At 44.8% G+C, this 23,289-nt stretch overlaps 1 protein-coding gene across 1 annotated transcript in view; it reads left to right on the forward strand.

Moving 5' to 3' along the window:
* The first annotated feature begins 525 nt into the window (after window positions 1-525).
* LOC132870650 (NACHT, LRR and PYD domains-containing protein 12-like) overlaps window positions 526-23,289 on the forward strand; it is a 137,743-nt gene continuing 114,979 nt past the window's right edge. The window contains exons 1-2 of the mRNA XM_060904400.1: window positions 526-658; window positions 17,162-17,306. The gene's annotated coding sequence lies outside the window, so the exon portion shown is untranslated. The remainder of the gene's footprint in view (window positions 659-17,161; window positions 17,307-23,289) is intronic.

Consider the following 23,289-nt stretch of genomic DNA (forward strand, 5'->3'; position numbering starts at 1 on the left):
GAGCACTTGGTCTACACAGGCTGTGCACTGAAACCGTGCAAAGCTTGCGCAGCCTGCTGGCGCTTCCGCAGGTGACATCACGAATCTGGCTCCAGACTCCCTTGAGATTTTTCCAGACGCATTTTGTTATTTTATTTTTTTCTGCTGTAGACAGATGGCCTTGTGCAAAATTACCCTTCTGGATGAGTGTGTAAAGGGACATACTTTCATATAAAAAAAACCCCGAAATTGGTCCAGAATATGCACTTTAAAACTGGTTACTGCAGTGACGTCATGCGCTGAGGGCTGGCTGGCTCAGCTCCAATAACAACTTTGCGGTGGATTTTAACTCTCAAAAATATATATTTTTTTATTCCCATTTATGCAGCATACAAGAGTCACGGATGGAGATCCTATCCACTCAGAAACTTATTTAAAAATAAAGGCTCTGCGTATCTGCTTTAAAATCCATCTAAAAGAGCCGAATCAAAGAGTCGATTCATTCCCTGAACGACACATCACTCGGAGTGAATCAGTTTTCCGAAAGTGAAAGTGTTTCTCTTTCAGCCTCGGCGCCATTTTGTTGCTTTTCGGAGAAATTAATAAAAATAAAGAAAAACTCCAACTCCAGGCAGAACCGGTGAGATTAATGAAGCCCAGCATGGAGTGCTGAGTAAAAGTAAGTGCTGTGTTGGAGAGAAATGTGGTTGTATTTGACTGAGCTCGTGGAAAAACAGCAGTAAAACTGCGGAACTGAAGTCATCTTCCCTGTAAAGCTGCTGTTTAAAAAGTGCAAACTACTCCATTTTATTTATCAATTATTTTATCTGTCACTGTTTATTCATCACTTTTAATGAACTAGACAGAAATTAGTCATTTAAACTCAACAAAAACCTATTTAATGCTGGTAAAGAAAACAGTATTAGACTTAAGTAGCTTTTCTATTAATTACAAATGATTTTAGTCACCTTCAGATGTGGAGGATTTTTTTCAGTTTTAAAGGAATAGAAAATGTAAAGACATGCATGGGTTGGTAGCTTGTCATATTGAGAGCCTGTAAGAAAAGTTTCAGGCATGTTTGACCATTTTATAAGAAAGTTGTGAGTGTTTTTGTATCGCTTCTTTAATGCCACCAGGAAGCTGCCATGTTGCCTGTTGGAAGGGCGATGCGTGACGTCTTTGGGTGCAAGGCTGAATGTATTGAGGTATTTCACCCACGTGACCAAGTCATGTGATGCATCGTTAGTCTGCCATTTTGGACGTCATGGCTCGAATCAGTTTGAATGCGAGGAAGGCGACAAACGAAAAACATAAAAGAAAAAGGAGCGAGATGCAGAAAACACCTTCACTATCCAGCGACGTAGGGCATTTACAGGGCGAGCAGAGGGAGAGGTATTTGCAAAAATTGAGGTTAGCAGGCTTAGAGAACGACGTTTACCTGCTTCCACCAGGATTGTTCACTGACGTACGGAAGTACACGAAGTCCTCATCTTTACCTGAATTCGGCCCACATGATCTGTATACCTATGTCGTTAAAAACCCATCGCCATACACAGGTATTGATATGAAAGCGTATAAGAGTTTGGATGCCTACAAATGTTTTGTGTCAGGCTGGGTAACATGCCTACATCAGCGGGTCGTCCCTGGAGCCGGTGGTCGCCATCTTATTACAGCTAAGGTTTGTTCACATTTTCATTTACTTTCGATCCTCAGGATAAACAAAATGTTATTAAATGTCATTGAAATAACTTCTTAATCTGTTGAGACATGGCCCGTTATAAATTTGCTGTTACCAGGCAATGACCAAGAACTGTATTATTAGGGTCGGTGTATTTGTAGCAGTGTACTAGCAGCTAGCTGTTAGCACTAGCTAATGTCAACAACATAGTAGCTAGTATGTTACTGTAGCAATGTTTACGTTCAGTCATTTGGATGACTGTTAAAACCTTTCAGTCTCAAGTTTTTCCTTTACTGTATTTGCAAGTTTACTGTAATTATGATCTGGCAGCTATTTACACCGGATCCAGTGTAAATAGCTGCTGGAGCCAACGTCCGAGCTTGCCGGAGCGTGCGCCGGCTGGGAGCTAGTGTGCTCGGGCAAGCTGGGAGCTAGTGCGCGCCGGCAAGCTGGGAGCTAGCGCGCGCCGGCAAGCTAGGATGTTGGCTCCGGCAGCTATTTACACTGGATCCGGTGTCAGCTGCCGGATCATAATTACAGTAAACTAGTAAATACAGTAAAGGAAAAACTTGAGACTGAAAGGTTTTAATAGTCATCCAAATGACTGAACGTAAACATTGCTACAGTAACATACTAGCTACTATGTTGTTGACATTAGCTAGCTTGACCTTCAAAATGGCGGACACCGGGGCGTCACGTGACCCTGTGACGTCAGGTGAAATATCTCAATGTATACTTCAGAACTGATGGAGCAAAGCGAAAGGTCTACGGAGATGACAGTCATTTTTTTCACTATACATCTGAAATAGTGTATTAATGAGCTGCAACCCTGACTTGCAGACAAACCTGAACTCTCTACCTGTAAAACGAGGCTGAAACTATGTGTTCTACTACTCATTAGCACGCTTAGCATGCTCTTGACTCATTCATGAAAAACTTCATCAAGACGTCCCCAGGCTCGCCTACCGTAATTACCGTAGTAGGCAGTCCAACCCCCGCAGTAACGCAGAAAGAGGGGAAACAAACACTGCTTTACTATACAGGATTCATGTTGTAATGGTGAAGTTTGTCTTTGAAAGTTAGTTTATTTATTTACAACCCCGATTTCAAAAAAGTTGGGACAAAGTACAAATTGTAAATAAAAACAGAATGCAATAATTTACAAATCCCAAAAACTGATATTGTATTCACAATAGAACATAGACAACATATCAAATGTCAAAAGTGAGACATTTTGAAATTTCATGCCAAATTTTGGCTCATTTGAAATTTCATGACAGCAACACATCTCAAAAAAGTTGGGACAGGGGCAATAAGAGGCTGGAAAAGTTAAAGGTACAAAAAAGGAACAGCTGGAGGACCAAATTGCAACTCATTAGGTCAATTGGCAATAGGTCATTAACATGACTGGGTATAAAAAGAGCATCTTGGAGTGGCAGCAGCTCTCAGAAGTAAAGATGGGAAGAGGATCACCAATCCCCCTAATTCTGCATGGACAAATAATGGAGCAATATCAGAAAGGAGTTCGACAGTGTAAAATTGCAAAGAGTTTGAACATATCATCATCTACAGTGCATAATATCATCAAAAGATTCAGAGAATCTGGAAGAATCTCTGTGTGTAAGGGTCAAGGCCAGAAAACCATACTGGGTGCCCATGATCTTCGGGCCCTTAGACGGCACTACATCACATACAGGCATGCTTCTGTATTGGAAATCACAAAATGGGCTCAGGAATATTTCCAGAGAACATTATCTGTGAACCCAATTCACCATGCCATCCGCCGTTGCCAGCTAAAACTCTATAGTTCAAAGAAGAAGCCATATCTAAACATGATCCAGAAGGGCAGACGTCTTCTCTGGGCCAAAGCTCATTTAAAATGGACTGTGGCAAAGTGGAAAACTGTTCTGTGGTTAGACGAATCAAAATTTGAAGTTCTTTATGGAAATCAGGGACGCCGTGTCATTCAGACTAAAGAGGAGAAGGACGACCCAAGTTGTTATCAGCGCTCAGTTCAGAAGCCTGCATCTCTGATGGTATGGGGTTGCATTAGTGCGTGTGACATGGACAGCTTACACATCTGGAAAGACACCATCAATGCTGAAAGGTATATCCAGGTTCTAGAGCAACATATGTTCCCATCCAGACAACGTCTCTTTCAGGGAAGACCTTGCATTTTCCAACATGACAATGCCAAACCACATACTGCATCAATTACAGCATCATGGCTGCGTAGAAGAAGGGTCTGGGTACTGAACTGGCCAGCCTGCAGTCCAGATCTTTCACCCATAGAAAACATTTGGCACGTCATAAAACGGAAGATATGACAAAAAAGACCTAAGACCCCAGCAACTAGAATCCTACATTAGACAAGAATGGGTTAACATTCCTATCCCTAAACTTGAGCAACTTGTCTCCTCAGTCCCCAGACGTTTACAGACTGTTGTAAAGAGAAAAGGGGATTTCTCACAGTGGTAAACATGGCCTTGTCATAACTTTTTTTTGAGATGTATTGTTGTCATGAAATTTAAAATCACCTAATTTTTCTCTTTAAATGATACATTTTCTCAGTTTAAACATTTGATATGTCATCTATGTTCTATTCTGAATAAAATATGGAATTTTGAAACTTCCACATCATTGCATTTCGTTTTTATTTACAACTTGTACTTTGTCCCAACTTTTTGGAATTGGGGTTGTATTTATTTATTTATTACTTGAGCGCCAGGCAGTGAAAGACTGCCACAAGTAAAAAAAAAAAATCCCCGTTCCCAAAACCCTCTTAAAGCATTACAACACAACATAGCACAGGACATAGAATAAATTTTGTTTTAGTGTATTTAGAAAACTCAGTTCACTGGGTTCCAGTCTTCCATAAATTAAAGCAACAAAGAAAAATCAACAAAATAAACAGTCAAATGGAACAAACAAACAAAAAATGTCGGTTTATTGTGGATGAGAGAAGGTGTATGCTTTTATAAGTGTGTGTGTGTGTGGGGGGGGGGTTTGAAAGCAGGGTGTCGGCCGTGTGTGTGACCCAGGAGGAGGAGAGTAGCCGGGAGAGCGAAATAGAGAGGCTGGCAATTTTGCTGGGGCCGGGTGTGAGAGCGGAGATCTGGGGAAATTACAACCCCGATTCCAAAAAAGTTGGGACAAAGTACAAATTGTAAATAAAAACGGAATGCAATGATGTCGAAGTTTCAAAATTCCATATTTTATTCAGAATAGAACATAGATGACATATCAAATGTTTAAACTGAGAAAATGTATCATTTAAAGAGAAAAATTAGGTGATTTTAAATTTCATGACAACAACACATCTCAAAAAAGTTGGGACAAGGCCATGTTTACCACTGTGAGACATCCCCTTTTCTCTTTATAACAGTCTGTAAATGTCTGGGGACTGAGGAGACAAGTTGCTCAAGTTTAGGGATAGGAATGTTAACCCATTCTTGTCTAATGTAGGATTCTAGTTGCTCAACTGTCTTAGGTCTTTTTTGTCGTATCTTCCATTGTATGATGCGCCAAATGTTTTCTATGGGTGAAAGATCTGGACTGCAGGCTGGCCAGTTCAGTACCCGGACCCTTCTTCTATGCAGCCATGATGCTGTAATTGATGCAGTATGTGGTTTGGCATTGTCATGTTGGAAAATGCAAGGTCTTCCCTGAAAGAGACATTGTCTGGATGGGAGCATATGTTGCTCTAGAACCTGGATATACCTTTCAGCATTGATGGTGTCTTTCCAGATGTGTAAGCTGCCCATGCCATACGCACTAATGCAACCCCATACCATCAGAGATGCAGGCTTCTGAACTGAGCCCTGATAACAACTTGGGACGTCCTTCTCCTCTTTAGTCCGAATGACACGGCGTCCCTGATTTCCATAAAGAACTTCAAATTTTGATTCGTCTGTCCACAGAACAGTTTTCCACTTTGCCACAGCCCATTTTAAATGAGCCTTGGCCCAGAGAAGACGCATGGATTAAAGTTTTCCATCGCTACGATGGATTTCCGTCAACTGGGAGCGCTAAAGGTCAATAATGAGATTGATGCAGATCCTAGGAAAAAAAAAAAAAGGGGATAGGCCCATAGGTCTGACACCGATGTGATTTAGAACTTCACCAAGCTGCTGTGATTGCCTGTTGTTGAACCCTTTCTTGTGCTATGTTTGAGTATATGTAAAGGAATAAGTTATTGCGCTAGATAGGCATAAATAAATACAGCCTCCGCTACTGTCTAGTCCCAGGGAGGCTAGGCATAAGCAGCGAGCCGCGGTGCTCAGCTTGAGTTTCGTTTCTGTCGGCAGCTCCAGCCCGACTTTGCACGCTCGTAACTCGGCCACTTGTTTAAACACTTGTTTAAGATGCCAAACTTGGCAGCCAATGACCTCTGCCCTCTCCCCAATGAACCAGCGCTGCCAGGGCGGGCCAGCCCCGAGCCTCGGGACGCGATTCACCCCGAGGCCAGCCGCGGTGCTCCGCATCAGTTTCCTTTTAACGGTGGCTCCACTGATGAAACAATTTGGCTGTCCTACTACTAGGCAACTACTTGCCTACTACTAATACTAGGCCTATTGTAGTAGTAGTAGTAATAATAATAATAATAATAATGATATTTGCCTATTGAAAGGTGATCAGGTAAAAAATCTAAACAGCCCTGTTGAAGCCGCAACAGTTGCTCAAGTTGCTCAAGTAAGCCTTTTGTAGGTTAAACAGGCTTCGGCAGACAACGTCCTGGAAAGGCTGTATTTTTCTTTGGTTTGATTAGCCTACGATTTAATCTTTAAACATTATGGTTTCAGCAGTTCGCTTAAACATTGGAGGCTGCAGAGTCGGGCTGCAAGTTTTCCTGACACTTGTTTAAGATGCCAATCTTCATAGTAAGGAGAAAATAATTCCACAGTATTTAGTGCCTCATCAGGCTCAAAAATTAATAGTGAAGGAGCAACGCGAATTAAGTCCCAAAAAAACATCTCGTAGGCCTATATTTTACATTTTCAAAAAAGTCCGGAATTGGAAGCCAGTCAGTGGAGTGTAATGAAGTGTCTCATTCACTAAGCACAAAAGGTCAGTGTGGCATTTCAGAGCAGGTGGGTGGAGCACAGAGGACGGCAGGACAGAGATCAGGTTCCAATTTAGTATTTATTGTCACACTTTTCAGTATATCAGTCACTCAGTCAGACACACACACACAACGTGTGTCTGTTCAGGGAAGAACTCCTCTGATCTCTGCTCTCCCTCCTTATATAGGGCGCGGTCACTGGGAAGACACACAAACACAGGTTAATTGCTCTCAGGTGTAGTGATTCTGCCACTCACCTTCCCTGACTCCGCCCTCCTGTCACAGACCGGCGCTTGACCATGCCCCCGCTGCCACATACCCCCACCGCCCGACTCAGGCCGGGCGGCCATCCGGCCTGCAGCTGACTCCCCCCCCCTTGACGGGAGAGGATGTCCGCCACGACCATCTGCGCCCCCGGCCTGTTGACCACCTTGAAATTAAAGGGTTGGAGTGCCAGATACCAACGGGTGATCCGCACGTTGGCATCTTTCATGCGGTGGAGCCGCTGGAGGGGCACGTGGTCCGAACAGAGGGTGAAAGGGCGCCCCAGCAGGTAGTACCAGAGGGCGAGGACCGCCCACTTGATGGCTAGACACTCTCTATGGTGCTGTAGCGCCCCTCACGCACCGACAGCTTCCTGCTGATATACAGGACGGGGCGGTCCTCCCCCTCCACCTCCTGGGACAAAACCGCCCCCAACCCTCTGTCTGACACATCGGTCTGCAACATAAAGGGGAGAGAAATGTCAGGGGAGTGTAGAAGTGGCCCCCCACACAGTGCAGCCTTTACCTCTGAAAAAGCCCGCTGGCATTGCTCCATCCACTGGACCGGATCTGGTGCCCCCTTTTTAGTGAGATCAGTCAGCGGGCTGGTGACGTCCGAATAATTAGGTATAAACCTACGATAATAGCCAGCCAGCCCCAGGAACCTTCTCACCCCCTTTTTGGTCTTGGGCCTCAGGCAGGCCGCAATTGCTGCGGTCTTGTTAATTTGGGGACGCACCTGCCCATTGCCCAAGTGGAAGCCCAGATACCGTACTTCCACCCGCCCAATCGCACACTTCTTTGGGTTGGCTGTGAGACCCGCTCGCCTCAGCGACCTAAGGACGGCCCTTAGGTGTTCCAAGTGCCTCGGCCAGTCATTACGATATATGATGATGTCATCAAGATAGGCGGCCGCATAGGTGGCATGGGGGCGGAGGACCCAGTCCATCAGCCGCTGAAACGTAGCAGGCGCCCCAAACAGCCCAAACGGAAGTGTGACAAATTGGTGTAACCCAAACGGTGTGGAAAAGGCCGTTTTTTCTCGGGATAGTGGAGTCAAGGGGATCTGCCAATATCCCTTCGTCAAATCCAGTGTCGAATAAAAGTGAGCCATGCCTAGTCGATCGAGCAGCTCGTCAATACGAGGCATTGGGTACGCGTCAAATTTAGACACCGCGTTGACTTTTCTATAGTCTACACAGAACCGGACCGACCCGTCGGCCTTGGGTACCAAGACCACCGGGCTGCTCCAGTCACTGTGGGACTCCTCGACGATGCCCATTTTGAGCATGGTCTGAAGCTCTTCCCGAAACACCTTTTTTTTGTGTTCAGGTAGCCTGTAAGGGCGGCTACGCACTACCACCCCCAGGGGCGTCTCTATGTGGTGCTCTATGAGGTTAGTGCGACCGGGCAGGGGCGAGAACACATCCGAAAACTCGGTCTGCAACTGGGCGACCTCCGTGAGTTAGGTCGGGGAGAGGTGGTCTCCACAGGGGACCGGAGAGGTACGTGATGCCAATGTCCCTTTTTGAACCTCCGGCCCCAGCTCCACCTTCTCTAGAACCACCGACACCAACGCCACGGGGACCTCCTCGTTCCAGAGTTTAAGCAGATTGAGGTGGTAAATCTGGAGCGCCCCACCCCTGTCCGTTCGCCTTACCTCATAGTCGACATCCCCGACTCATCGTGTGACCTCAAAGGGTCCTTGCCACTTGGCGATCAATTTGGAGCTCGACGTGGGCAACAGTACGAGTACTTTATCTCCCGGAGTGAACTCTCTAAGGCACGCGCCCTTGTTGTACAGGCGGGCTTGCCGTTCCTAGGCCTGCCGCAAATTCTCCTGAGTTAGGTGGGTGAGCATGTGGAGTTTTGCGCGCAGGTCCATAACGTACTGAATTTCGTTTTTGCTTTGTGAAGGTCCCTCCTCCCAATTTTCCCACAGCACATCTAGGATGCCACGCGGCTTATGCCCATATAATAATTCGAACGGGGAGAACCCCGTGGAGGCTTGGGGGACCTCTCACACTGAGAACAGCAAGGGCTCAAGCCATTTATCCCAATTACGTGCGTCCTCACTTACGAATTTTTTAATAATATTTTTGAGGGTGCGGTTGAACCGTTCTACTAAACCGTCCATTTGTGGGTGATACACGCTGGTGCGGATCGGCTTAATCCCCAATAACCCATACAGTTCGCACAGTGTCTGTGACATAAATGTAGTGCCTTGATCAGTCAGAATCTCTTTCGGGATTCCAACTCGGGAGATGACGCGGAAGAGCGCCTCTGCAATACTGCGTGCTGAGATATTGCGCAGAGGCACTGCTTCCGGGTATCGCGTTGCATAGTCCACCAGCACTAATATAAAGCGATACCCTCGTGCTGACCGATCTAATGGCCCGACGAGATCCATCCCAATTCTCTCAGACGGGGTCTCGATTAATGGAAGAGGGCGCAAAGGCGCTTTTGGAATGGCCGCTTGATTTACTAACTGGCATTTGCGGCATGCCGTACACCACCTACGAACATTGCCGCGAATCCCGGGCCAGTAGAATCGGGCCATTATTCGGGCTAGTGTTTTATCCTGCCCTGTGTCCAGCCATGGGATTAAAGTGAGCCGCCTGGAATACCAATTCCCAGCGGCTCTTCGGAATTAAAAGCTGCATGACTCGCTCTTTAGTTTGAGTGTCCTGCGTCACTCGGTATAACCTATCCTTCATAATTGCGAAGTAGGGGAAGGACGGGGTGGCGTTCGGCTGGAGCGTTTGACCATCGATTACTCTCACTTTGTCAAACACATGTCGCAGAGTCTCGTCTCGCGATTGTTCTAATGGGAAATCCTCGAGGGATTCCCCAATAGAGAGAGGAGGAGCCAGCGGCTCCTCACTCTGATGTGGAGATGACGTAGACGGCTCTGTGACAGCTGCTCCTGCCAAAGCGACACCGGGACCTCCCCCTGTTAAATGGCAGGACCCACTCTTTATTAGGCGTGTCATTAAACCCCGAAATCCCGGCCAATCATTCCCCAAAATTAGAGAGTGGGTAAGGCGGGGATTAACCGCCGCCTTCACTATAAATTTTTCCCCTCTGAAAATAATGTGGACCGACACCAAAGGGTAGCTGTGAACATCCCCGTGCACACACAACACCTTCACCCCTTGTGCTCCCCCCAATGCCTCGTTTTGAACCAGGCTTTGGCGAATTGAGGTCTGATTACAACCAGAATCCACCAACGCCTGAAATGTAGCCCCTTGGATACTCACCGGTATGCGATATGCTCCGGCCCGATCGAGGGCGGCCTCTGGCGCGTCGGGGATCCAAACCACCGCGCCCACTTCCATTGCCGTGCACTGCTGTTGAAGGTGGCCCGGCTCCCCGCAGCGCCAGCAAACCGGCCCGGGCTTTCCCTCTGCACCGGTGATCTGGGGCTCACTCACCTGAGGTCGGGGAGAGACAGACACAGAAGGGAGAAACGGGAGGGCAGCGCAGGTGTGGCGGGCCGGCTGGGGTGGTGCTGGCCCCCACCTCCGCGGAGGGGGAATGGGGAGAGGACGGGACACAGGAGGAGGGGGAGAGAGAGAGAGAGAGAGAGAAGAGGAGAAAAGAGAAGATGCCATCTGCTGTCCTGCCGCCGGGACAGCCGCCAAATGTTCCTCCGCCAGCTCGACTGCCTGATCCAGCGACGCCGGGTGGTGGCACCGGACCCACTCCGCAGTTCCTGCTGGCAAGCGAGCGATGAACTGTTCCAGCGCCACCTGGTCGAGGATTCCTTCGGCGTCGCGGTTGTTGGACCTCAGCCACCGCCAGCAGGCGTCCCAGAGCTGCTGGCCAAACGCGAACGGCCGGCCGACTTCCTCCAAGCGCAGCGCGTGGAAGCGCTGGCGCTGCTGTTCTGGAGTGTGCCCCACGCGCTGGAGGATGGCCCGGCGGAGGTCCGCGTAGGCCAGCCGGCGGTCGGTGGGGAGCTGTAGCGCGGCCAGCTGTGCTTCTCCCGTGAGCAGGGGGAGGAGGCGCGCCGCGCGCTGCTCCATCGGCCACCCTGAGGCTTCAGCGACTTGCTCAAAGAGCGTGATGAATGCCTCGGGGTCATCCTGCAGGCCCATCTTGGTGACGGTGAGGGGAGACGGGCCCGCGATAGGAGCGCTGGTGGGTCCCGCCGACGCGAGGAGGTGCCGGAACGCCTGTCGATCTTCTTGTTGGGCCAATGCCAGGACCTCAAACCGCTCTTCTTGCTCCTTTCAGAGGGTGAGTAGCGCCTGGTGCTGGCTTTGCTGGGCCGTGGCGAGGGCGTGGACCAGATCAGCGAACGGGGAGGACTCCATGGGGCTGTGAGGCTGCTGTGCTCCAGATCCCGGGTTTCAGCACCACTGTGGCAGTTCGGAGCAGGTGGGTGGATCACAGAGGACGGCAGAACAGAGATCAGGTTCCAATTTAGTATTTATTGTCACACTTTTCAGTATAACAGTCACTCAGTCAGACACACACACACAACGGGTGTCTGTTCAGGGAAGAGCTCCTCTGCTCTCTGCTCTCCCTCCTTATATAGGGCGTGGTCACTGGGAAGACACACAAACACAGGTTAATTGCTCTCAGGTGTAGTGATTCTGCCACTCACCTTCCCTGACTCCGCCCTCCTGTCACAGACCGGCGCTTGACCACGCCCCTGCTGCCACAGTCAGAAAACAGTGGAAGCCAATACTCCAAAGCTCAAAATTCAGGAAAGTGGCTCCGGTGTCGCAAGTGTACAAGAACAGTTATTTGAAAGTTAACCTAATGAATTTGTGCGTGCACGTGTGATTTCATGAAGAACCGGGACAATTGGCATTCGGTGAAAGATTCACACCAATGACTCATTATATTCACACGTGCCCTCTCGCCCACTGTTGCTTCGTTTTCCCGATTTACACGCGTGTCTGAAGATGGAGTTTTCAGAAATCTCCACTCTGCCCAGAGTTTGCGAAAGTAGCTGTTTTCAGTGACTGAAACCTCCATATACAGTACCAGTCAAAAGTTTGGAAACACCTTCAAATTCGATGTTTTTATTTTTAAATTTTTTTCCTACATTGTAAATGAATACTGAAGTCATCCAGACTATGCAGCAATACGTAAGGAATCATTTAGTAAACTTTAAAATGTTAATCAAACCAAAATATGTTTTAGATTTTAGATTCTTAAAGTAGGCACCTTTTGCTTTGATTACAGCTTTGCACACTCTTGACGTTCTCTCAATCAGCTTCATGAGGTAATCACTCGAAATGGTTTTCCAACAGCCTCGAAGGAGTTCCCAGAGGTGCTGAGCACTCGTTGGCTGCTTTGCCTTCACTCTGCTGTCCAACTCATCCCAAACTTTTTCGGACTGACTGACCTTCATTTCTTAAAGTAATGATGGACTGTCGTTTTTCTTTACTTAGTTGAGTAGTTCTTGGCATAATATGGATTAGAGCAGTACTCAAATAGGGCCATCCACTGTATACCAACTCTACCTCTTCACAACACAACTGATGGTCTCAAACACATTAAGAGGTCAAGAAATTTAAGAAATTAACTCTTGACAAGGCACAGCTGTAAACTGAAAGCCATTCCAGGTGACTACCTCGTAAAGCTGACTGAGAAAATGCCAAGATGTGCAAAGCTGTCATCTAAGCAAAAGGTGCCTACTTTGAAGAATCTAAAATATAAAACATATTCTGGTTTGATTAACACTTTTTTTGTTTACCAAATAATTCCATATATATTTCTTCATAATGTCGATGACTGACTTTAGTATTAATCTACAATTCAGAAAATTTTAAAATAATGAAAAACCACTGAATTAGAGGCGTTTCCAAACTTTTGACTGGTACTGTAGGTGTGAATGAGAGGTGCAACCGAATAAATAAATATGCGTCTTTTTTATCTGGCTACATGTAGGCTATCACTGCGCAAAGCCTCTAATGTTAAAATGGTAGTAATATTTGTTAAAATAATAGTAGGCTAATTTCCACATTAATTGGTAAAATGGCACAAGGGATGTGATGGGGGGATGGCTGTTTTATAAGGGGGATGATTTGAGATTTTTATTTCAGAAGGGGGATGCCATCCCCCCACATCCCCCCCTCAACTCGAGTACTGCGTATAAGGCCATATTTCACCTGACATAGGCCCTTCAATTTCCATCACTAGAGCACGTCAAATTACTTTCGGTTTTGCCTTCATGGACGTGCTTCTTTTAAATGAAGGCACAGATGTGTCAGACATTGACAAAACGGGAAAGAATAAGTGGAGATGGGCTTGGCAAAATGAAATGGGTGATAATGGCAAGCTCCTGCTGCTGTGCCAAGGAAAAAGAAACAAAAACAGGCATCAGGTGTTGCCAAACTAGATGCCTTTGGCTTCACTGCGAAGAAGCAGAAAAAGTGAACTTTCACTTTACTTTTCTTGTTTCCTGGCTTTATTTCAACAGATTTTCTTATTTTTCTTTCTGTTCCACTCTTTTGAAAGCATGGTTCAAGTTCGACTGCACTTGCACTTTTCTCTTAACCACTATTGTGCATTACTAAAGTATTGTTGAAATAAATTTGCACTTTGCGCTGAAAACTTGATGTTTCATCATTTATAGCCAGTAATGACAATGGTAAAGTCTTGCCTTAGCTTTAGTCATTGTTAAAATTATGTAAATGTACTATAAGTAGGGGCCGAGGGGATAATGGACAACATGACGTTTAAAATTTGACGCATCGCTGACGTGGTAGGGCCCAACGACATGGAGCTTTTTTTTCAGTCAGATGATTTTTTTTTTTGCTTTAATCCATGGAAGACGTCTGCGCTTCTGGATCATGTTTAGATACGGCTTCTTCTTTGAACTATAGAGTTTTAGCTGGCAACGGCGGATGGCACGGTGAATTGTGTTCACAGATAATGTTCTCTGGAAATATTCCTGAGCCCATTTTGTGATTTCCAATACAGAAGCATGCCTGTATGTGATGCAGTGGCGTCTAAGGGCCTGAAGATCACGGTTACCCAGTATGGTTTTCCGGCCTTGACCCTTACGCACAGAGATTCTTCCAGATTCTCTGAATCTTTTGATGATGATGTGCACTGTAGAGGATGATATGTTCAAACTCTTTGCAATTTTACACTGTCGAACTCCTTTCTGATATTGCTCCACTATTTGTCAGCGCAGAATTAGGGGGATTGGTGATCCTCTTCCCATCTTTACTTCTGAGAGCCACTGCCACTCCAAGATGCTCTTTTTATACCCAGTCATGTTAATGACCTATTGCCAATTGACCTAATGAGTTGCAATTTGGTCCTCCAGCTGTTCCTTTTTTGTACCTTTAACTTTTCCAGCCTCTTATTGCCCCTGTCCCAACTTTTTTGAGATGTGTTGCTGTCATGAAATTTCAAATAAGCCAATATTTGGCATGAAATTTCAAAATGTCTCACTTTTGACATTTGATATGTTGTCTATGTTCTATTGTGAATACAATATCAGTTTTTGAGATTTGTAAATTATTACATTCTGTTTTTATTTACAATTTGTACTTTGTCCCAACTTTTTTGGAATTGGGGTTGTATTTGAAGTAACCAAGGTAAGACAGGCAAAACAATTGCGCTTCCTATTATGGTACCTGTGCAATTTCCCGATCTGTCCGTTCCACTTCTTAGAAATCCCAGTCCTGTATTCCACCACGAGCGGTAAAATCCATCCAAAAGACACCTCCGAAACTCTTCTTCCAAATGCTAAAATGGGCTCCTCAGCCACAGGCAACGATGTGCCGTTCACGGTAACTCTCACCACAGTTTGGCGTTTCACTTCCTGTTTTGTCAAAAGACCGTGACCTGCCGTGTCATACTAGGCCACTTGTGATTGGTCAGACAATTAAGAAAGAGGAAAGAAACTACTGATTTCTTGTAAAGTTATATAAATGAAATGAGCGCATGTGTGTGTGAATGGAAACTTGTTGTTAGATTAAAAAATGCACTTTGACAGAGGGCCATTCTATCACAATGTGGACATTACAGGAAGATGCACTTGTACGAAAAAAGGCAGAAATATTGCCAGAAACACCGAAGCTGCTGGTATGGTATGAATTATTTGGTAAAATTCATACATGTAAAAGATACAGTATAAATAGCACCAACGACAACACAAAGTATAAAATACACTTATTTCCAATGTGGTCCTCTTGATGCCAGTAGGAAACAATAAAATATAAGAGACAATAATAAACTGACAATTGTATAAACAAAAAAAAAATACGCAAACTGTAATTATCACAGAGTACAACTAGATTATGGAAATGGCACCAAAATGATTAAAAATTAGTTATATACACATCATAAAACTGGGTTTGGAATTTACTCCATAAAAACTGTTTCACCTGTTTCTTAAAATGATCACGTGTTTGACTAGATTGCAGTGATGGAGGTCGGCTATTCCACAAACAAATCCCTGTAAACCTAAAATAACTTCGAATGGTTTCCTTAAAGTGTGATGTCACTTACAGTACACGGTCATATTCGACAAATTGGACCACAGCGCCAGCGACATTTCTTCACTGATTTCCTTGAGTATTTTGGAGAATGACACGAATAACGATGATGATCATGAAAAACAAGCATTACCAAAACAATTAGTTGCACACAAGTGAACAATATTTAGAGTTGTTTTAGTTAGTCATTACTGAGGTTTTTCTGACAACACTGAATCAAAACAAGACACCCAACAACCATCAAGCTGCTTAGCTGCATCAGCAATTATTATGTTTATGCCCAAAGGAAGTCTCATCTCATTATCTCTAGCCGCTTTATCCTTCTACAGGGTCGCAGGCAAGCTGGAGCCTATCCCAGGTGACTACGGGCGAAAGGCGGGTTACACCCTGGACAAGTCACCAGGTCATCACAGGGCTGACACATAGACACAGACAACCATTCACACTCACATTCACACCTACGGTCAATTTAGAGTCGCCAGTTAACCTAACCTGCATATCTTTGGACTTTGGGGGAAACCGGAGCACCCGGAGGAAACCCACGCGGACACGGGGAGAACATGCAAACTCCGCTCAGAAAGGCCCTCGCCGGACACGGGGCTCGAACCCGGACCTTCTTGCTGTGAGGTGACAGCGCTAACCACTACACCACCGTGCCGCCCCCCCAAAGGAAGTCAAAATAACATATCACGCTTAATAAAAAAGTAAGGAAAACCATAAAAAGTGTTTTCTTAAACTTTGAACTTCTCTTTGGCGGACTACTGACCGTGTTGTCTTGTTTGTCTTGTCCGCTTTTTGGCTGAAGATTGTGGGAACTGCATCTGGATTCAGTGCTGGCTTGTACAGTATTCCTAATGCCAGTGCATCCAAGTTGTTTGAGTGAAACAATTTTCTTCAAAATGTTCTGAGCACATGAGCTGCATGAAGCAGTGTTTGTTTACCCTCTTTCTGAGTTGCCGCGGGGGTTGGACTGTCTACTACGGTAATTACAGTAGGCTAGCCTGGGGACGTCTTGATGAAGTTTTTCATGAATGAGTCGAGAGCATGCTAAGCGTGCTAACGAGTGCTTATGCTGCTAAGAACATGTAAAAACTCACGCACTTGCCTCCTCAACAGATTTCGGTAAGTTAGATTGTATGCAGATCTGTTTGTAGGTTGTCTAGCAAGGTCACAGCCCACAGGATGAGGCATCACGGCAGCATTACTTGTACTGGGGATATAAATATGAAAAGTGACCTCCCTGTATTCAGTCATGTAGAAATACATCAGCTGTTCACTCTTCCCTCGCTGTTGATCAGTGATATCAGTAATATCTTTCCCCATCCACTTTTTTTTAGAGAAATGGAATTTCATTTTTTTGCATATAAACTTTTAATGAAATAATCTCCAGCCAGAGGCAGCTTCAAGCCTTACTTGCTATGCAGAGCTTCTGTGTCTTGCACTCAAATGACGTCAGAGCACTACCGGAAATGATCGGGGGGGGGGGGATTTTTCTGATCGGTTAAAATATTTTCAATGGTGGCCTCCATGAAATCGTCCATTCTGCATAGAAACTTGACTTTTGGAGATGGATATCTTAGTTGTGTGAGCTCCTTATTTTCAATTTTTCACATGAATTGTTAGTTTATATCATAATCTATCTTCATAACTGTATTTTAAAAATGGGTTTTCTTTTCTTTTAACTACATGTTTATTTTGTCTTTTCTAGGAGTGAAATTAATTCCAGCAGAAGGCATCCGCATCTTCAGGAATCAGCAGTGAGTCCATGAGCTGTGTGTGTCCATACACTCATATTCAAAAATGGAGAGCTGTGATCTGGACACAGATAATGTGACCCCACCCTCAGAAAAGTGGTAAGCTGCCATGTTCTAATATTTTAGTCATTACCTGTTCATATCTGAAATATGGAGTGAGTAGATATGAAAAGAATAACTGAACAAAGCTTTTCATTCTGAGGATAAAATTATCAGTCACCACTGTAAACATTCAGATTCTGTTCACTGTCAGTAAAATGATGTTCTTATAAAATAATAAAGCAGTTAAAGAGTAGAGAGTAGGTATGAGACGATACACTAAAGCCACAATACGAGTCGTATCCCAATACAGGCTTCACAGGACCAGACTGATTAGATGAATGAACCCTTTATCATCACTGTACCAGTGAAATTGACCATCAACCTGTCCTTACAGAGGGGGAACAGGACAGGAAGACAGGGATAAAAGAAAAAGAAACACAGTAGTAACATGAGGAGAGATGAGGAAAAAAAAAGCACCCCTGCATTATGCTCCTGTCAGGAGTACAATCAATCAATCAATCAATCAATCAATCAATCAATCAATCAATCAATCAAACTTTATTACAGACTCCAACGTCCAATTAGATATAAAATACATGTACAGTACAAAACAAACATACATTGTGACAGTTGTAAAATCACAATTAATAAGTAAAATAAATAAATATATTAATGCCCTTCCTATAGTATGCACAAGTACCAGTGTTTCCACATATAGGACTGATATCTTACAGAACTGCACCTTGGATTGGTCAACTCCATAATGAGATTGTTCTGGGACCCCTGCAGCCTACCTATGAATTTATACATCAGTCCTCTCAGGGTAGCCTGAAAGGTGGTTAATCTTAAGTTACAAAGAGTACAGTGTGGGAACATTAAAAAACCTCTGCACATAAGCACACAATAACACAAGTCCACTTTAAAACAGGGGACTTAAGGGGGGAAAAGAGGGGGCAATCAGGAGTGGGGGGTAAGGGGGGGGGATGGGGGAGAGGGGAGGAGGTAGAGATAACCCAGTGCAAGCAAGCAGCCATCCGCTCCTGCAGCCATGAGGGCGCTGGTCACGCACCCACTTGTCACACTGGGGGTGAAAACGGCGATCACGGAAAGTTGGAGGAGGAATGCGAGAGCGTCTCCCAGCAGTGACCTTCAGGGGGAGATGTTGCCCCAGCAACGGCCTTAACCGAGGCCAGTGCTGTCTCAGGGAGCTGAATGTCAATAAGATAAAGATTGTTTGGTCTTTCGAACAGACGCAGTCTTATCGATATAGAGATGCTGGCAATTTTGCTGGGGGCCGGGTGTGAGAGCGGAGATCTGGGGAAATTACAACCCCGATTCCAAAAAAGTTGGGACAAAGTACAAATTGTAAATAAAAACGGAATGCGGAACAAGTGGTAGTTTCAAAATTCCATATTTTATTCAGAATAGAACATAGATGACATATCAAATGTTTAAACTGAGAAAATGTATCATTTAAAGAGAAAAATTAGGTGATTTTAAATTTCATGACAACAACACTTCTCAAAAAAGTTGGGACAAGGCCATGTTTACCACTGTGAGACATCCCCTTTTCTCTTTACAACAGTCTGTAAACGTCTGGGGACTGAGGAGACAAGTTGCTCAAGTTTAGGGATAGGAATGTTAACCCATTCTTGTCTAATGTAGGATTCTAGTTGCTCAACTGTCTTAGGTCTTTTTTGTCGTATCTTCCATTGTATGATGCGCCAAATGTTTTCTATGGGTGAAAGATCTGGACTGCAGGCTGGCCACTTCAGTACCCGGACCCTTCTTCTACGCAGCCATGATGCTGTAATTGATGCAGTATGTGGTTTGGCATTGTCATGTTGGAAAATGCAAGGTCTTCCCTGAAAGAGACATTGTCTGGATGGGAGCATATGTTGCTCTAGAACCTGGATATACCTTTCAGCATTGATGGTGTCTTTCCAGATGTGTAAGCTGCCCATCCCACATGCACTAATGCAACCCCATACCATCAGAGATGCAGGCTTCTGAACTGAGCGCTGATAACAACTTGGGACGTCCTTCTCCTCTTTAGTCCGAATGACACGGCGTCCCTGATTTTCATAAAGAACTTCAAATTTTGATTTGTCTAACCACAGAACAGTTTTCCACTTTGCCACAGCCCATTTTAAATTAGCCTTGGCCCAGAGAAGATGTCTGTGCTTCTGGATCATGTTTAGATACAGCTTCTTCTTTGAACTATAGAGTTTTAGCTGGCAACGGTGGATGGCATTGTGAATTGTGTTCACAGATAATGTTCTCTGGAAATATTCCTGAGCCCATTTTGTGATTTCCAATACAGAAGCATGCCTGTATGTGATGCAGTGGCGTCTAAGGGCCCGAAGATCACGGGCACCCAGTATGGTTTTCCGGCCTTGACCCTTACGCAAAGAGATTCTTCCAGATTCTCTGAATCTTTTGATGATGATATGCACTGTAGATGATGATATGTTCAAACTCTTTGCAATTTTACACTGTCGAACTCCTTTCTGATATTGCTTCACTATTTGTCGGCGCAGAATTAGGGGGATTGGTGATCCTCTTCCCGTCTTTACTTCAGAGAGCCACTGCCACTCCAAGATGCTCTTTTTATACCCAGTCATGTTAATGACCTATTGACAATTGACCTAATGAGTTGCGATTTGGTCCTCCAGCTGTTCCTTTTTTGTACCTTTAACTTTTCCAGCCTCTTATTGCCCCTGCACCAACTTTTTTGAGATGTGTTGCTGTCATGAAATTTCAAATGAACCAATATTTGGCATGAAATTTCAAAATGTCTCACTTTCGACATTTGATATGTTGTCTATGTTCTATTGTGAATACAATATCAGTTTTTGAGATTTGTAAATTATTGCATTCTGTTTTTATTTACAATTTGTACTTTGTCCCAACTTTTTTGGAATCGGGGTTGTATTTGAAGTAACCAAGGTAAAGGCCAATTTATGCTGACAACCCAGTCCTCGCAGATAGCGTCGCAGACAGTGTCTGCGTAGCCCCCCCACCTTCGCAGATGCTCTGCGCGCACCTCCCAAAAATTGTGACCACCGCAGAAGCCTCGCAGACAGCGCCGCAGACAAGAGGGCTCTGATTGGTCCACTCTACATCCGCTGTACACGCACTTCCGCTTCACTACTTTCCCGGTTTGGTTTGTTTTCACGACCAGCATTTTTAAAAACATGAGCGAAGATGGAGCAGCATGAAGAGCGGTTGATTGAGGAAGTACGTACATCTATACGACTCCAGTTCTAGTCATTATAAAAAAAAAAAGTTCTAGTCATTATCAGTAACCAGAGGATAAACACTCCACTAACCACACCCACCAACTACTCTTAGCGACTTCGCGCCCCCTTGCGTTGTGCCGGTGAATAACATCGCGCACGCCTATTATCCCCGCTCAACAATAAATTATAACTGTCTGCGAAAAGCTATCTGCGAAAGCCTTGTCGCACGAGCATGCAGAGGCCTTTAGACAGGCAAAACAATTGCGCTTCCTATTATGGTACCTGTGCAATTTCCCAATCTGTCCGTTCCACTTTTTAGAAATCCCAGTCCTGTATTCCACCATGAGCGGTAAAATCCATCCAAAAGACACCTCCGAAACTCTTCTTCCAAATGCTAAAACGGGCTCCTCAGCCACACGCAACAATGTGCCGTTCACGGTAACTCTCACCACAGTTTGGCGTTTCACTTCCTGTTTTGTCAAAAGACCGTGACCTGCCGTGTCATACTAGGCCACTTGTGATTGGTCAGACAATTAAGAAAGAGGAAAGAAACTACTGATTTCTTGTAAACAGTGGCGATCCTAGAGTGATTTACTCCCCGGGCCAAACCCCCTGCTGGCGCCCCCCCGCCCGTCTTGTTTTTTTGGGGGGGGGGACGGTTTTTTTTTTTCGCGCCCGCACTCATAACGCCCCCCCCCCGCCCCGCGTTGGGCTCTGTATTAGCCAACAGACTGTTAACAGCTTTACATGGTCGTGTAAAAATTTCTCGTCGTGTGTTGTACGTTGCGGACACGCCCCATTATAAATTTGCTGTTACCAGAATGGCAATGATCAAGTCGTAATGTATTACTTAAGACTCTGTGTAATGTCATAGTAGTGTAGTACTATGGTAGTAAAGTCTTTTTGATGACTAGTACAACGTTCTGCTGGCGGGATTGTGCATATTATGGGGCTACGACAAGTTAGGCACACACACACAGGGGTGTAGCACCAAATTTGGGGCCCCAGGAACCACTAGTTCCGTGGACACCCCCCCCCCCCCCCCCACTGCAATTGCATTGATTCCTCAGAAAGACAATCTCTTGACCTCATTAATGGGTGTTGTGTTATTGTTGTTAAGGATGTTGTGGCCGAATCATTTAGATTACATTTCATTTTATATCTTAGTGTCAGCCACATTTCTATGGCACCCCTGAGGAGGGCGCGCAGCATCGCACACGGGTGGAGAAGGTTTATAGTGTGCTTTTCCTTACATCTAGGCTAAGATAGGCTCACCTTCTCTCAAGTTGTTGACACCTGTTGCAGCTGGGGCATCATCACGTTCTGTGACATTTTCTGAAACTGAGTGGGATTCATTTTATAAATTAGCTTTCCTAATATTTGGACAACACTTTGAACCAACATCGACCCTATGTTAGGCTTGTGGGACACACACTGTATCTATAATAGTAATTATGAAAATAAATTTAATACAAGAATAGGGCTTCTATCACAATTATGTGGTAGCCTACAAAATGACAGATTATTTCATTTTGAATTATTTGATTTAGGCTACTATCACGGTGGTATGCAACTGAATGGGATAACCAGTTAGCTGTTGTTAATTTTCACATTTGGGCTCACCTTTCTTGGGAAAGAAATCAGTAAGCAGTTGCTTTCCTTCATCTTGTTTCCTCTGCCTTTCTTTTCTGAAAGCCTGATTTCTTCTTTGACGAAATGATCCTTGTTGGCTAAGAACTGTCTGCTGGGTTTCATGCTGAAGCATGAAAAAATCCGTTGCGCATACAATCAAAAGTCCGCGAGAGGGTGGACTAAACCAATGTGCATTGATAATGGGGGTGTCTGATATAGGTACTATTTGCAGGCTGGGACATACATTTCAACCGATGTATTCCCAGAGAACATTGAATTTGCATGAAATACCAACATATATTGACATTATTGAGAAAAAAAAAACGAAAGGGGAAAAAATAGACTCCTTTTGGGGACCTCCCAGCCAGGGGCCCTCCCTGTAGTCAGGACCCTGTGAATCAGTCCTACTTTACCCCCTTCTACGACGCCCCTGCACACACACACACTGATGACGTCACCTGCGCAACTTTGGTATTGGGCTTCCCCATCCAAAATGTTCACCCCCCCCGCCCGTCTTGTTTTTTTTTTTTGGGGGGGGGGGGACGTTTTTTTTTTCGCACCCACGCTCGTGTTGCCCCCCCCCCCCCCCCCCCCCCGCAATGCTGCCCCGGGCGGCTGCCCGGTCGGACTGCCCCCAGGACCGCCCCTGCTTGTAAAGTTATATAAATGAAATGAGCACATGTGTGTGTGAATGGAAACTTGTTGTTAGATTAAAAAATGCACTTTGACAGAGGGCCATTCTGTCACAATGTGAACATTACAGGAAGATGCACTTGTACGAAAAAAGGCAGAAATATTGCCAGAAACACCGAAGCTGCTGGTATGGTATGATTTATTTGGTAAAATTCATACATGTAAAAGATGCAGTATAAATAGCACCAAGGACAACACAAAGTATAAAATACACTTATTTCCAATGTGGTCCTCTTGATGCCAGTAGGAAACAATAAAATATAAGAGACAATAATAAATTGACAATTGTATAAACAAAAAAAAAAAATACACAAACTGTAATTATCACAGAGTACAACTAGATTATGGAAATGGCACCAAAATGATTAAAAATTAGTTATATACACATCATAAAACTGGGTTTGGAATTTACTCCATAAAAACTGTTTCACCTGTTTCTTAAAATGATCACGTGTTTGACTAGATTGCAGTGA

This window comes from Neoarius graeffei, chromosome 22 (genome assembly GCF_027579695.1).
Source record: "Neoarius graeffei isolate fNeoGra1 chromosome 22, fNeoGra1.pri, whole genome shotgun sequence".
In the NCBI taxonomy this organism is placed as follows: Eukaryota; Metazoa; Chordata; class Actinopteri; order Siluriformes; family Ariidae; genus Neoarius; species Neoarius graeffei.